At 36.7% G+C, this 13,061-nt stretch overlaps 1 protein-coding gene across 10 annotated transcripts in view; it reads left to right on the top strand.

Moving 5' to 3' along the window:
* GPATCH8 (G-patch domain containing 8) overlaps positions 1-13,061 on the top strand; it is a 98,409-nt gene that overhangs the window by 40,584 nt on the left and 44,764 nt on the right. For 4 of the 10 annotated variants that reach the window (XM_060290252.1, XM_060290254.1, XM_060290253.1 and 1 more), the window contains one exon: positions 11,646-11,690. The exons of 5 other annotated variants lie outside the window; for them this stretch is intronic. The gene's annotated coding sequence lies outside the window, so the exon portion shown is untranslated. Of the gene's footprint in view, positions 1-11,645; positions 11,691-11,721; positions 12,867-13,061 lie in introns of those variants that run through there. One more of the 10 variants, XM_060290256.1, reaches the window with a different exon arrangement.

Here is a 13,061-nt window from a genome sequence, read left to right on the forward strand (position 1 = left end):
TGCTCAAAAAGATAAAACGTTTTGGGAAGGGCTTCCCTGGTGGTGCAGTGGTTGGGAATCCGCCTGCCTGTGCGGGGGACATGGGTTCGGGCCCTGGTCTGGGGAGATCCCACGTGCTGCGGAGCGGCTTGGGCCCGTGCGCCGCAGCTACTGAGCCTGCGCTCTGGAGCCCGTGAGCCACAGCTACTGAGCCGCGTGCCACAACTGCTGAAGCCCGCAAGCCTAGAGCCCGTGCACCGCAACAAGGAGTGGCCCCCCGCTCACCACAGCTAGAGAGAGCCTGTGTGCAGCAGTGGAGACCCAATGCAGCCAAAGATAAATAAAAAATTAATTAATTAAAAAAAAGTTTTGGGAAGATGGAATTATGAAGTTGCCTGGGAAATGGCAGAAGGTAGTGGAACAAAAGGGTGAATACGTTGTTCAGTATAGTTCTTGGTGAAAATGAAAAATTTGTCGTTTATTTTTACTTTAAAAGCCAAGGAACTTTTTGGCCAACCCAATACATTTATATCTTTTCCCTTCTCAGAAAAAGCTGATAGCTGAAAATAAGAGTAGGTTTGAGGGGGACAGCAGACATGTAGTTCCCCCAAATCAAAAGAGTATGGATTGTCAGAAAGGCTTAGTTATACTTGTTGCTGGTCTAGGTGAAGGAACCTGTAGCTATAATGGCCTCTGTTCCCTGCTAATTAAATGAGCTATGCAGTCTTTATACATTGCCAAAGGTAAGCATAATTTTAATAATTCATGTATCAAATTTAGTAAGATACAGATTCTATACAACCTCTGACTATCTTAATGGAATTTAGTTAATATAAACAAAAGAGATGAACCCAGTTAGTAAACAAAATTCGTCAGAATTGTCAGTCTGTAGTAAGAAGTCTAGGTTTTAGGGCTAGACTAGAAAGGAAAAGGGATTGGGGGAATGGAGAAGGGGAAATGGTGAATTCACATGCCATATAGACTACTTGTTTCTCAGTATAGGGATCGTCACATTTAAAGACAGACATTAACGGGCTTCCCTCGTGACGCAGTGGTTGAGAGTCCGCCTGCCTATGCAGTGGACACAGGTTCGTGCCCTGGTCCGGGAAGATCCCACATGCCGCGGAGCGGCTGGGCCCGTGAGCCATGGCCGCTGAGCCTGCGCGTCCGGAGCCTGTGCTCCGCAACGGGAGAGGCCACAACAGTGAGAGGCCCACATACTGCAAAAAAAAAAAGACAGACATTAACTATATGTTAAGACATTATTTAATCAGAAGACATTAAATATATGTTAAGTTCACAGCAAAATAACCAGAAAGGAAGTAGCAAATTTTACTAATGAAGATTTAGAACAGATAAGTATAAAAGGCTATTTTATCGTTCTAGTATTTTTTTCCTAAGAAAAGGGTGAACTAGTTATAGAAGCAGTTTGCACATTATCAAGGTAGATTACTTTAAAAGAGGCAATCGCTGGTGAAGAATTACATGGAATTAGTTGCACTTTTATTAAATACTATGTTCAAGAGACCATAATAAAGAATATACATGACATTATAAGATACCGCCCTTACTCTCATAGAGTTTGCCATTTATTTTAGGAGATAAGTGGAAGAAAGCTGAAGAATAAATTCTGTAAGGATGAATGACTAGGGAAGACTTCGCAATGAAGTCTTGAGGAGGGAGGAATAGGTATTACGGAAGAAAGGAGATAACTGATGTGTACAAAGTGATTACAGTTGGCAAAGAGTAGGCCTAGCTGGCTGGAGCAGAGAATGCCCATAGGGCAGTGCATTTCATACATTTTAAAAGCAGAAGAACTTCTCAAATTACATGTTTTTTAAATGTCGGACCTTAATGTATAAAAGAGAGGGTGGAAAAAATCCACAATTGTTTGTTTGAAGCAGGGTTCTAGGTCTCCAGGAGCAGTCTGAAAACCATAACTAGAAGGCAGTAATGGGAAATTGGTTCAAATAGGCACAAATCTAATATTACTGACTATTTATGTCCTAGGCACTTAACAGATATCTCATTTAATTCTTAAAGCAAGTCTATGAGATAATTATTGTTAATCCCATTTTGCAGAGGAAGAAACTGAGGCTTAGAGAAGTTGAGCAAATTGCTCAAGAATAAGCTACCAGTAAATGACAGTATCAAAATACAAACCTTGGTCTTTCTGACTCCAAAACCCATGCTCCTAACTACCACACTGAATGTGGAAGGCTTTAATGCTGCTCCAATTTGGAACTTTATTTTGTAAGCCAAAGGCAGTTTTTGATTAGAAGAGAGGTATAGAGTTTTATAGCAAGAAGAAATATTAAAGCTAATTTAATCTGAAATTCATTTTACAGATGAAGAAATTTAGGTTTAGGGTTCCAAAGTGCTGAAACCCAGTCCCCAATTCTCTGATTTGTGATCTATTGTTCTTTCCATTATAGCAATGAGGACATTGGTGGTAGAAGTTAAATACTGGTCTAGCCAAAGTATGTCTGAAGATGAAGATGTAAAACCATTTAGAAAGCTGTCTAGGTATGAGTTGATAAGGGCATAGAATAGAGTGATAGCAATAGAACTGGAAAGGAAAGTATAATTATGAAGGATGATAAAACAAATCAACTACGAAGCATAAAGTACAGTCAATTCATGCATGTGTCTTACTAGCAAGCCTTTGTTCACTGGGTTTAGTATTAATCCTTTATAATAGCTAGCATTTATTAAGTGTTTACAGAGTGCTTGCACATGTATAGTCTAATTTAAATCCTCTCTGCGGTAGGTATTCCTGCTTTACAGATGAGGAAATGGACATTCTAAGGAATACTTTGCCCAGGATCTTACAGCATAAGTGGTAGAATCATGTTGCCAAAACCTATGCTTTTAATCAGTATGCTGTCTATAATGTACTTCAGTGCTGTGTGGTGGGTTACTTCTGTCTCCTGGAGAAATGTGATGGTGGTGAGAAATAAAGTACTGCAGAATTATACAATAGTTATTCTGGCTGAAAAAATTGGAGATAGCTTTGAATGTGATATTTTTTCTTAGGGCACTTGAAGTGGTCATATATGTTTATGATAAATATAAATTTGTATAAATTCGCTAGAAACTTGAGACTAGGTTGAGTGGTAAGAACCTTGGCCACATTTTTAAGGATGGTTGGTAACTGATCTCCAGGGGAAAAGAAAATACTGTAATTTCTGTCTCATACTATAATTTCCTCGTTTATTTTTTCTTATACTTTATATTTCTCTCCTGTGGCATTTTATATATTCTACCTTGTATAATTTGTGTTTATGTGTCTCTTAACTCTCATTAGACTATAAACTCCTAAATGATAATAATTGCTAGGCATTTATGTGTTCTCTGTTGCTTTTCATGTTTTTTATTCTGCACACAGTTATTGAATCCTTAGAATGTGCAGATCTGTAGTAAGTCTTAAAGAGTTGAAGAATGAATAAGATAGAGCCTCTGCCCTCCAGAGGCTCATGTCTAATATAGACACGAATGTAACAAATAAATGTAATGCAATGCAGTATAATATCATAATTGTGAAGTTAAAGGTACAGTGGGGGCTTAATAGAGAATTGAACAACCTAACTTAGAATTTCAACTTATTTCTTGAATGATTTAACAAGTAAAAAATCTCATATTGTGCGAATAAGGAAGCAAACAGCTATATCAATATTTGCCCAACTATACTTGTTAGTTGATACATGGAATCTCCACATTCTTCCATAAGAAACACTGGTATTTAAAAGTAGGACCAAATGTAAACATGATAAGAACACAAAATTAAAAGTATGTTTTGTGAGAAATATATTTTAATAAAGAAAAAAGCTAAAAATTGTTTATTAAAAATGGCTACCAAAGTTTGAAGTAATGGGATTGTACATTTAGAAAAGGGAACAAAATAATATTATCTTTCATTTATAAATGTGGTTTATTAGTTTTAAATTCAGTCTTTTCTATCTCTCTGAGTCTTTCCAAACCTGTGAAGTAGATAGCTACCAATTGAGAGTTACAGAGAAAATCTAGTGGGAGCTCAGAAGGAAGGAACAAAGGACAGTCTCAGGAGTAGGAATTGCAAACTGTGGTGCCTGTTGGGGCCAGGTGGTAACATACGCAATTGAAGCCCACTGAGTGTGAGACAGTAGGAAGTAGTGTGAGTTGTGCCATGTCTAGAGAGGAATAACTGCCACTCAGCTAGCTCATGCTCATTGTTACCATGTAAGAATATAGTCTCAGGTATTGCCAGACGTGAATTTTTTAAAAAAGAAACCAGAAATCCAGATATTTTGGTGACATTTACTAATTGATAAACGTTGGCTCAAAGTTTAAAATAATCTGAGATAAACAAAACATGTTCAAGGCCCATATTTGATCCACAGGTTACCACTTTATGACCTCATTTGAAATTTGACCTGGGTTTAAATTCAAGCTCTGCAACTAGTAAGTGGTGTGACCTTGTTATAACCTCAATATACCCAAATTTTTTAAAGATTTGGGAGTTGTTTGGGGAAATTAAACATGATGGTATATAAGTTTTATACCTGTATCCTATCTCATTTTCCTCTCTAATACATGGAGCGGAGATAATGCCACTTAATAGATTGAGAAACATAAGTGTTTATCCATGGTCAAACTGCTGAGGATAGTAGCTGTGTTTGTAAGTCTTCTGACCTCTACACCAGTACTTTTTCCATTAGACTTATGATTCTCAAGCTTTAGTGTGTAGCAGAATCACCTTGGGTGCTTGTTAAAAATGTAGATTCCTAGGACTTCCCTGGTGGCGCAGTGGTTAAGAATCCGCCTGCCAATGCAGGGGACATGGGTTCGATCCCTGGTCCCGGAAGATCCCACATGCCGTGGAGCAGCGAAGCCCGTGCGCCGTAACTACTGAACCTGCACTCTAGAGCCCGCAAGCCACAACTACTGAGCCTGCGTGCCCTAGAGTCTGCATTCCACAGCTACTGAGCCCATGTGCTGCAACTACTGAAGCCTGTGCGCCTAGAGCCCATGCTCTGCAACAAGAGAAGCCATCGCAAATGAGAAGCCCACGCACTGCAATGAGGAATAGCACCCGCTTGCTGCAACTAGAGAAAGCCCGCGTGCAGCAACGAAGACCCAACGCAGCACCCCCTGCCAAAAAAAAATATATATATATATATATTTTTTTTTGGTAAATGTGGATTCCCAACCAGCACAACTCAGCAGGTCTGGGGTGGGGTTCAGGAAGTAACATTTTAAACAAGCTCCCTAAATAATTTGCTTTGGACCATATGAATAAAATAAGCTTCTAAGAATGTTACCTTGACTGTAGTAAGTAGGGTAGACAGTTGGTTCTTTTGCTCATACAAAATATATTAATTTTTAGTCCGAATTAGTATAATGCTATTTATTTTTCTTATAGTCTTATCTTAGCCTGATTTGCACTGTTTCCTACATTATTACTTATGGACTTCTTGCCCTAGGTTAATTTGCATGATCAAAATGAAATTGGTTTGTGTGGAAACTGGTTTCTTACTTTGGCAAGAAAGTGGAGTGTCCAAGAAACTTAAAATTAGAAATACAGAGTATAGAGTGACAGTGATTTCATTGTAATTAGAGTAGTCCAATCAGGTGGAAATAGTTGAAAATATAAACTTTCACTAGTTAAACCAATATTTGATAAGTAGGAACTAAGAGGAGACAAAAATGACCTCAAAGTTGTATGGAATCATAGACTTCAGAACTGGAAAAGAAAATTTCTGTGGATGACCTAGAATCTCTGGGCTTTTTAGCAGAGACTTCAGAGGAAATAAGGAGGATTTTTGAGTAATTTCAATCTACTTGACTTTCTGAATTTACTCCTACATTCCACGTGGACTGCATCTGTTACAAATTTGACATACTGTGGATTAATAACTTGCTGTTCAGTACACTTACATAGGTGCTATTGTCTTCCTCCAGGTGACAGTAATAGTAAAATAGTAAGCATTTTAATTTATTCTGTTTTGCTTAGGCTTAATTAATTTCCTTAGACGATTTGTACTGTATGTTTAATTTGGAGAAGGTCTTGCTAAAGTATGCTTCATTCTTTTGGCTTGGATTTAACATTTGTATAACCTTGCTTTTCAAACTCAGTAGTCACTCTTTTGTTAATGGAATGATAACATGGGAAGGATTTGAGGGTAATACTTTGGTAATAATTTTCTCCATCTGTAAATAGGGTTGTTTCATTATCACCAAATTGTAGGTAGAACATTAAAATTTATCACAGCTTCTTAGAGTGTCTCTAATTTTAAGGTACTTATTGCCAGTTTTGGAAATGAAAGAACAAACTGATTTTTAAATTTTCTGAGGCCTTAAGAAGATGACAGTGTTAAGAGTTCAGCAGCATCCTATATAGTGATTTATAGTGAAACGTTAGGGTTTACAAAGCATCTTCTGTTTGTTGTTTCTTTTGATCTACATGCCAGTCCTGAAAGTGAGGATAATATCTCCATTTTGCAGGAGAGGCTGCTGAGACTCATGTGCTGATTGTCAAAAGTCACACAAGTGTTTAGAAATTCTCTTATTGGAGAACTGAGTTTTTGTAGCCAGCGTTTTTAGGGACTACCTAGAAAAATATAGAAAGAAAATAAAAGATGAGTTGAGGAGGGGGTTGATGTGTAGAGTAAAGGAAGAACAATCTAAATGAAGCTGGAAGGTCTTTTGGGGTTATAGAGTGATCCTGGAATATTAAGAAATTCTCAGTGTAGTTAATGGAAGTACTTAACCAATAGTAAGAGGATACAACTCTAAGAAGGCATTGGATTGTTGGATTATTACAATACCATAGGACTGGCTACTATCTACATAACTCCCCCAAATATTTTCTACTCTTCAAACTTAAGAATTGAAGTGAACCTTAGAGACCATTAAGTCTGTCTGACTCCTTAAACATTTGGTGCCTGCTTCTTCTTGTCTGCTAATGAGTGATGATAGATAAAAGAAATTGAACAAGGTTGTAATGAATAGTAATGCAAAACTCAACTATTTCTTTATATTAGCGTATATATTTTTTGAGATATGGAGACCTGTATAATATAGCATATATCTTCTGTTTAATAAAATAACTCCTTGATTACAAGACAGTTAAATCATCAGTATCTTGTGGCATCAAGCAGAAAGCACTGTGATGACTAAATATTTATTTATACCTGCACAAGGTGAGACCCACTATGAACATGTTCATTCTCTTGAGTCAACAAATGCTTTTTAATTTGTTATATCAAATTATATCCCAGATACTGTATCAGTTATTCAGGATATAAACATAAGTAAAACTCAGGGCACAAAAGTGTTCCCCATTTTTTAAAAACTAAGGACCTAAAATTGTTTTGCCTTCTCCCCCATGCCTCATATTTTAGATTGTTTTACCCTGAAATTTATTTACTAAATTGATTTTCTCCTTTAAAAAATAAATTTATTTTTATCTTACCAAATGGTTAGCATGAAGCAGGCAGTGTTCAGTGAGTTGATGTGATTTAAGCTAAATTTGGAGTGAAAGTATGATTTCCTTTAGGTGACTTTTTTTTTTTTTTTTTTAATTTATGGTACCTCAGGCATTCCCTTTATTACCTCTCCTGAGGGCTTGAGTATCTCATGTCACCCCTGAATGAGATATCTTTTCCAGGCTTAACATTCTGATTCTAACACTTTATTTTAATTTATAATTTATTTTGCCCCTTTTCTGTCCCTGTTTATTAATATATTAGATTATATGATTAAAATTGAACTATTTTATCCTAGAAGGCAGCTCTGATACTTTGGGAAGATGGAAGGATCTTTTGGTCACAGTTAAACTTCTGTGCTTTTAGAAAAACACCTGTGTTTGAAAATCAAAATAACCTGGTTGTTGTATAGATCATTAAACAGGCTGTGACAAGAATATAGTTATTTTTTGTAGTGCTAGAAAATTTGGATTCTCTTTTGAGTAGGAAACCTTTAAAAAAAAAACAACCTTAGAAACTCTATAGGGAATAATTAATATGCTTGATGTTTCCTAAGGAAAAAATATCTAAATGATACTGAAAGTAATCATTGTTCTTATGCTACTGAAGACTATTATTTTCAGGAGAAATATGCAAAAGTGAAGCTTTGATTTGGAAATAAATGTACCACGTTTTACCCAGGAAGTATTTCTGAAAGTAGTATCTAATCACTGTTTTAGTAAATGAAATTATATTTAAACACACTAACATAGCTTACTATAGAGTCTTATTTTGAATAGTTTTGCAAATCAGAGAATAGTCACCCTCCTAATTTTGTATTATTCTTGATTTTCACATATGTATTTGAGTTGCTTAAAGTATGAAATGGATTTAAAGATATCAGGTGAGGTTCTTGGCTTTTATTAGTTTAGTGGCCTTTTGGAAGTAGATTTTGTGACTTTCTGATGGCTTTTTTAAAAAAATTTTTATTGAAGTATAGTTGCTTTACAATGTTGTGTTATTTTTGATGGCATTTATATTTACCTCTGCTTTATTGGGGTCAGTCTTTAAAAACAGTTTTAGACATCTTTAAAAGACAACATTAGACATTTAAAAACTTTTTGAACCATATGTGCATTGGCTCCACAAGTGTTCATCCCGCCGCCCCCCCCCATGCCAGAAGCTTATGTTGGTAAGATTATTTTGCCTAATTATAGGTAATTCATGGGGTGTGGGACTTTGTTTCAATCACTGCCATATGCCCAAAGCCTTCCAAGAGTACTTGGTATATAGTAGCAACTCAGTAAGTGTTGTTGAGTGAATCTCAGTAAAGGAAAAGGCAGCTGAGGTAAATTGGGTGTTCTTACCTCTGTTGATATCCAACTAGTGTTTTAATCACTTCAGAAGCTTCTTCATTTCTAATTTATTTCTGTGGAGAAGTCACGTGTCTTCTGTTTCTGAAGTGTGCTGATTACCAGATTATGATTGTCCTTTAATATTTTCTTCCCAGTTGTTCTATTCCTGGAGTTAGTTTGTTTAAATAGTGTTTGTGGGCCTTCCCTGGTGGTCCAGTGGTTAAGACTTCACCTTCCACTGCACAGGGTGCGAGTTCGATCCCTGGTGGGGGAGCTAAGATCCCACATGCCTCACGGCCAAAAAACATAAAACAGAAGCAATATTGTAACAAATTCAATAAAGACTTTAAAAATGGTCCACATCAAAAAAAAAATCTTAAAAAAAATTTAAAAATAGGGCTTCCCTGGTGGCAGTGGTTGAGAGTCTGCCTGCCAATGCAGGGGACACGGGTTTGAGCCCTGGTCTGGGAAGATCCCACATGCCACGGAGCAGCAGGGCCCATGAGCCACAACTACTGAGCCTGCGCATCTGGAGCCTGTGCCCCGCAACAGGAGAGGCCGTGACGGTGAAAGGCCCGTGCACCGCGATGAAGAGTGGCCCCTGCTTGCCGCAACTAGAGAAAGCCCTCGCACAGAAACGAAGACCCAACACAGCCAAAAATAAATAAATAAATTTAAAAAATAAATAAAAAAATAGTGTTTGTAGGAAAAAAAAATTATTTCTTCACAGTCCAGTTCTTTGGGCCAGTTTTGTAGATTGGTATATCCTTAAGTGTTTCAAAATCAAAACTGATTAATGTGAGGGATTATTCTCAGAAACAGTGTGGCTATAAGCAATCAGTGGATTTTGGTATTTAGCTTCATTCTCTCTTCAGTTATGATAAGTCATAATACCATCACATTTTAGCAAGAGATGAATATGTGAACATTTTAGCATGTTTGTCATTGTAGAAGTAAGCCTACCTTCTAAAATATAGAATGTACAATACTGTTTGGTTAATGAAACATCATTTAAAGTTTTTCCCATCTCTTTAAAAAATTTTTTTTAATTAATTAATTAATTGATTTTGGGGGGCTGTGTTGGGTCTTCATTGCTGTGCGCAGGCTTTCCCTAGTTGTTGAGAGTGGGGGCTACTCTTCGTTGCAGTGCATGGGCTTCTCATTGCGGTGGCTTCTCTTGTTGCAGAGCACAGGCTCTAGGCACGTGGGCTTCAGTAGTTTAGTTGTGGCTCGCAGGCTCTGGAGCCCGCAGGCTCAGTAGCTGTGGTGCACGGGCTTGGTTGCTCTGCGGCATGTGGGATCTTCCCGGACCAGGGCTTGAACCCGTCTCCCCTGCATTGGCAGGCGTATTAACCACTATGCCACCAGGGAAGCCCTTAAAAAAGTTTTTTAATTGAGGTACGAATGACATACAATATTATTTTAGTTTCAGGTGTACAACATAATGATTCGATATTTGTATATAGATTTACAGTTTTGATTTAGAAAATATGAATATCAATTTTTTTCCCCGATCACATGAATACATTGGTATTGAAACATTCTAGATGTGGTATGTTTTCTTTCCTTTTTCCTCCCTTGTCCAGTTGGCTAGATCACAGTCATGGTATCTATATATAGATCTTTGGCTGAAGAGGACAGTTTCTTTTAAGGAAAGTAAGTGTTATGGTTGAAGTTGCCTCCTTTGAAATGAAATAAACAACAAAATGTTCTTATTTTAATGGATTTTAAGAAATATTTGTCCCTGTTAAGAGAAACCAAGAAATAGGGAACCTGGATTTCATTCAGTGTGTTTTAAAAAGAAGTTGAGTTTTCTAGAGAATATTATAATAGCAAATATTCTGTTGCTACCTACCCTTTGAAAAGTCATAACTATAGGTTGTTATTCAGATGTTCCACAGTGATGTGCTCTATGATAGGATTTATCATTGATCACAAATGAATAAATTAAGGGGATTTTTTTTCTTTTTTTAAATGCTGCAACCTCTTCCTGTATGTATTGTTCAGTGTCTTTTCCCAGTGAGATTTTTCCTTGGTCAGGAGCCTCTAATGAAAGAAATTACTATTTGGCCCAGGCAGTAATGTTGCCTTCAGATTGTTTTTAAAGCCAGACTGTTTGTTTTCTGTGAGTTACCTCTGAGTGGACTAATTGTAAATGTGACAGCCCTTTTGATGCCACTTTCTCTGGAGTTACTGGTGTTCTTCAAAGCTTGGCTTTGTTGTGTGCAGAAAGAGAGATGTTGGCGGACTTGGGAAAACTTCATTTAAAGGAAACAAAAGTTCTAAGGAAAGCTCCTTCAAGAGTTTTATTCGTTCATAACAGAACTCAAATGCACATAAGTTTTCCAAGCACTGAAGATCTAAGGTTATTTTCCAGACCTTTTACTTGTTATATATTTTCAATAAGGTCTTGATGAACCCCTCCACCCCCCGTATCCTCTTAGAGTTCTTTTAGTGTAGCAAATGACTTGATGATCACTGTCCAGTTGATCTGTCTTTGCTGTTATTTCTTTAAGGAAAAAGTCCCACCTTGGGCCCTGAGTATTGATTTACCGGAATGAGTAGTTAAATGAGAGATCGGAAGCTAGAGCTAGTTTTTTCACTTTCTCTCACCTTCTCCCCTCCCCCTGCATTATTTTAGAGGAGGTTGCTCATGTTCTCAAGTAGCAGTACAAAAATCTCACACCCTGACCCAACCAGTATGAAAACAACCGCTGTAGCACAAAGTGTCCTTCCCGTGTCCCCAGCTGAAATTGGGGGAGGGACAAAGCCCAATTGTTACTTTACCCCATCCTGTCTGCCTGCTAGAAGGCCTGTTTCCTACCCTAATGGTTTCTGCCTAACAAATGGTGTTTCTTTTTTACAGCATTATGATCCTGGACTTGTTGTGGTGATGGTAAACTTAGCAGTGGTAATTTTTTATTTTCAGACTGAATTACTCCTTTTGTCATCAGTGCACCAATATGTTAGGCTTAATTTCTCTGTTGTAGCCTTCATCCTTCTGCTTGGTCTTTTTCATTTTCCTTTCCTTTCCTTATGCAACTTGTCTGATCCTTGTTCATTAAAGGGTAATGTTAAGAAGGGATATATCTGTTTGTGTTAGAACTGCCAAAAAAAAAAATCAGTTAAAACATTAAATTCTAATACTGTAAAAACTTGATTTCCCCACAATATAATGGGCACTAGCACTTGCTACTGCAATCTATAAATAAATTAAAACAAACTTTGACTGCCTTAGAAGGCAAAAGTACTAATGCAGAGTTTATAACAGGGGTTTACAGAGGTAATGAATTTATACCAAAATTTTCTTGATTCTTACAAAGCAAATTCTGATAAATCGAAAGATATCAAATCAAAAAAAAAGGAAAATTACTTTGACATTTGTTTTCAATTCTTTCATTGGACCATTTCTTTTTACCAGTAAATCCCTGATTGAGACGTTATGAAAGTGATATTGCACCTAGGAAGTCATTTTTATAACCTGTCTTTAATTTGGTCCTTTTGCTAAAGATTGCAGTCACTGCTTATTTATTATACCATTGGGCATCAGGTAATAATGCATTTTTATTTTGTTTAACTGACAGTATTTGATAGTATCTAAAAGAAGGCTGTATTTTAGAACTTTGTTCTCTTTTCTGGCATGAGATGTTCTTTATTAAACATTTTTTTCACTGTTCCTAATTACCTTCTTATTGTTTACAAGCAATAATGGGATATTGGTGATAAGTAATTGAACTTCTGAATTTGTTTTTCATTACTTTTTGAAACACAAATTAATCCCACAAATACAGAGCAACTGGATACAAGTGGTTGCTGGTCACTTTGGAAACAGTTTCTTTTTTTTTTCCTCCTGGACTAATCCTAGTCATGATCATGGCTTTTATTGCTTTTTTTTTTTTTCCAAATTTGCTTTTGGTAATATCTCAGATTTAGACTGACAAAACTCAACTTTTAGCCCAAAGGTATAATATATATGTGTGTATAACAAAAAAACAAAAATAAAAAAACAGTTGTTTACACCAGCCTGAGTGAAGTGATGAGGGAAGTAAACATTGTGTTTTTTCACTAAAGGTATACAACGGATAAGGTAAGTCCTCTTTTCAGTGGGCTTACATCACAATAAACAGCGCAAGTTGTGATGTAAAACAGCTGTGGTAGTAAAGTGCTTGTCTGCCCCATTTTGCTTTGTTTGGCTGGTTATGAGTGGATTAAATATACATTTTTTAAAATCTCCAGCATAGATAAATTAGTTTAAAGTCAATTTTCTTCGCAACTAGTCCTT

The sequence above is a fragment of the Globicephala melas genome, chromosome 20 (assembly GCF_963455315.2).
Source record: "Globicephala melas chromosome 20, mGloMel1.2, whole genome shotgun sequence".
NCBI classification, from domain to species: domain Eukaryota; kingdom Metazoa; phylum Chordata; class Mammalia; order Artiodactyla; family Delphinidae; genus Globicephala; species Globicephala melas.